Raw genomic sequence first — 3,923 nt, forward strand, 5'->3', positions numbered from 1 at the left:
GGCAGCTGAAAACGGCGTGTTCCGCCGTCTCAGCGACGCCAGGACATCTGGGGCAGTCCGGGGACGACGTGAAGCCCATCCGGCACAGGTAGTCACGGAAAAAACCGTGACCGGACAAAACCTGCGCCAACTGGAACGTCACGTCTCCGTGTTTCCGTGACTGCCATGTCCTCACGTCAGGTATCACTCGATACGTCCACCGAGTGAACCGACTGGCGTCCTCTCTAGCAGCATCCGCGTCCCACTGCTGCTGCCACTGCCCGTAGGTACGGTCGCGCTCCATGCTCTTTACACTCGCTCTCGAGTGTTCGTTCGCAGGATCCTGCAGACGATGATGCACCCTGCTGTCCTCCTCGATCAGCAGGCGTATCGGGATGAGACCGGCCAGCAGCACGGCCGTCTCTCCCCTCACCGTCCGGAAAGCCCGACACACCCGAATGGCCGTCGTCCTCTGCACACGCTGCACCAGTCTGTGACACTGTTGCAGCTGCAATCCCTCCGACCATACTGGGGCCCCGTAGCGAAGGATGGAGTCCGCAACGGCCGCCAGTAGTCGGGCACGTGACGATTTTGGGCCACTGTGGTTCGGCATGAGGCGCGTGATGGCTTCCGCAACCCTCATGGCCTTCGCTGCAACCTGCTGAACGTGCGGCAACCATGACAGGTGGTCGTGCAACCAAACTCCAAGATAGCGGATGGAGCGCTGGGATTGCACGACCACTCCCCCGATGTTGATGCTGACGACCGGATGGCGCTTCAGGGTGGAGATGAGCGTCATTTCCGTCTTCTCCGGAGCCAACGAAAGACGGTTCCGGTCCAGCCAGGTCGTGATCGCCGCGATGGCGCGTTCAGCAGTAGAGGAAGCGGCTTGGGGTGTCGTTGCGGGGACCAAGACTACAAGGTCATCGGCGTAGCCAATAACCTCGGCCCCCTCAGGCAACTGGACACCCAGGACCCCGTCGTACAGCACGTTCCACAGCGTGGGTCCCAATATGGAACCCTGTGGAACTCCCGCGCTGATGCTGCGCTCGACGGGGCCCTCGCTGGTGTCGATAACCAGTCGCCGATCCTCGAAATAGCTTTTCAGCATCCTCTGCAGCGACAACGGTACCCCCTTGTCCCTCAACGCGCTGGCGATGGCCTGCCAAGGCGCGGAGTTGAACGCGTTGCGGATGTCCAGGGCAACCACCATCAGGCAGCGCTTGTCTCGGGCATTGGTACGATGAAAGGACATGGCCTTCCTGCCCGCTTCGACAACACGCTGGATCGCACTGATGGTGGATCTGCCCCGCCGGAATCCGTACTGTTCGTCCGATAATCGTTCCGCATCTGGTTCCTCCAGGAACTCGTTCAGCCGGTTAAGGATTAGGCGCTCCAACACCTTGCCGAGTGCATCAAGCATGCACAGCGGCCGGTAGGAGGAGCTTTCCCCGGGAGGTTTGCCAGGCTTTGGCAGCAGCACCAAGCGCTGCCTCTTCCAGGGCGCTGGAAACGCACCCCGGTCCAGGCAGTCCTGGTACAAACGGACGAAAACCTCCGGGTACTTCCTAATTGCCGTCTTAACCGCAGCATTGGGGATACCGTCCAATCCAGGCGCTTTCCTGTTCGCCATTGTTCCCACGATGCTAAGCAGCTCGTCCGCAGTAACGGGGGTCAGCGATGTCCTCTGCTCCTCGGTGTCCGCACTCGGCAATTCAGAGTCCGGCCAGACAACAGGCGGATGAGTTGGAAACAGATCGTTGGCAATCTGTTCCAGTACGGCACGGTCTGTCTCCGGTGGCACAAAGCTGCCACGAAGGCGAGACATTACCACCCGGTAACCGGCCCCAAACTCATTGGTCTCCGCCTGTTGTATCAGCTCATCAAGCTGTGCACGCTTGCTGGCCCGGACAGCCTTCTCCACCGCTCTCCTCGCCGACCGATGATGTGCGGCCACGGCGCTGCGCTCCTGCAGATCGGTCGTACGAAGCATTCTCTCGTGCACAGCCGCACACTCCTCCCGAAGACGCAGAATCTCCGGGGTCCACCAGAAGAGGTCGCGATGGGGGTCACGATGTGACACGGTGACGCGCTCCATCGTGTCGTCGCATGCATCGAACATGGCAGCGACCATCCCCTCCTGGCTCACGGCTCGCTCCGGGAATCCGGCCGTCTGGAGTGCGGCTGTGAATGCCTCGACCGAAAACTGCGTCGTCTTCCATCTACGGCCAGCGTGCCGGAAAGTGGTGGACGACGTTGAGGACCCCTGTCCCCGCTGACGATGATGCTGCTGCTGCTGCTGCTGCTGCTGTTGCTGCTGCTGCTGCTGCTGTTGCTGATGCTGCTGCTGCTGCTGCTGCTGCTGCTGCTGCTGCTGCTGCTGCTGCTGCTGCTGCTGGTGCTGGTGCTGCTGCTGTTGTCGCTGCTGCTGGTCACGATTTGGAGGCCCCACAGTGAAGAAGATATACCGATGGTCCGATGCCGTGTAGTGGCACGCAGCGGTGTCTGCTGCCACCTCCCAAGTGTCCGGACGAGCGATGGATGCGCTCGCAAAAGACACATCCACGACACTGGGAGTGGCGACTCCGTTGCCCACGAACGTCGGGACAGAGCCTTGGTTCAGGACCACAAGGCCCAGCTGCCTGACGGTATCAAGCAGCTCTTCACCGCGCCAGGTAGAACGCTGGCTACCCCACTCCTCGTTCCAGGCGTTAAAATCGCCTGCCAAGACGATACGCGGGTGAGGTTGGGCCTCCAACTCCACCGCCTCCAGTAACTGCTCGAACTCGCTGGTGTTGAGACGCGGAGGGGCGTAGCAGCTGATGTAAACCACCCCTCCAATCTGCGCTGCTGCCAATCCGGGCATGGCACAGCGCCAGACCCGCTGGATTGGGAGGTGGCCGGTCGCCACCACAGCTGCTCGCCCCGACGAGTCGACCACCCAGTTACCGCTACCATCTGGAGGCCGGTAAACCTCCGACAGCAACAGCACGTCGGCCCGCTTTGTGCGGGCTGTCTGCAAGGCCAGGTCCTGGGCGATGCGTCCACCACCCAGGTTGGCCTGCATCACCCGCATTACGCCCGCCATTGCAAGTTCTGGGGGCACGATGAATGGCCCACGCGATGGGGCCCCTGGCAGAATATGCACTTAGCCGCCGCGGTGCACTGGCTGATGCGGTGGCCTACCTCGCCACACTGCAGGCACTGACCCGACCGGTCAGTGGGGGCACGACAATCTCGCGCCAGGTGCCCCGTCAGTAAGCAGCGGAAGCAGCGCTGAAGATCAAGCGGCTTCTTCGGGACCTCGCGGATGCCGCTTACACACTGGCACAGAGTAAGCTTCTGGCCAATCAGAAGCCGAGCCTTTCCGAGTGGAAGCCGCACTCGAGCCCGCTTCGTGCCATCGCGGAGCTCCCACAGCTCGACCCGCGCAATACCCGGCTCCGCTCCTAGCTGCTGCTTGATGGCAAGCTCCACGTCGCTCTCCTGAGCCAAGGGGTCGACGTTTGTGACGAGAACTTCTCCCATCTCCGTCACGACCCGGGCCACGCCATCCTCGCCGAGCGCCAGCTGAATGCGGCGAGCCAGCTCCGCGCTGTCCACGTTCTTGCGCAGCGGGACTATCAGATGGCCCTGCGCGGTCCGACGCCCCATCCCGATGTCCGCCCGGACGTCCTGCAGCTCCTGAGACGTACGTAGTTTAACGTACATCTCCGTCCAGGTTTTGTTCGCACCCGGAACCACCGCGATGCGGTCAGGTCGTACAGGACGCCCCTTGGACTGCTGCTGATGTTGTTGCTGCTGCTGCTGCGGACGCTGCTGCTGCTGCTGCTGCTGCGGTGTGCGAAGCTGCGGTGGCACGTATCGCTCGCCTCGCTGCTGTTGCTGCTGCTGCTGCTGCTGCGGCTGGTGGCATTGCCGCTTGGACGAGTGGCCTTTCACCA

Source organism: Anopheles maculipalpis (assembly GCF_943734695.1).
Source record: "Anopheles maculipalpis chromosome X unlocalized genomic scaffold, idAnoMacuDA_375_x X_unloc_147, whole genome shotgun sequence".
Taxonomy (NCBI): domain Eukaryota; kingdom Metazoa; phylum Arthropoda; class Insecta; order Diptera; family Culicidae; genus Anopheles; species Anopheles maculipalpis.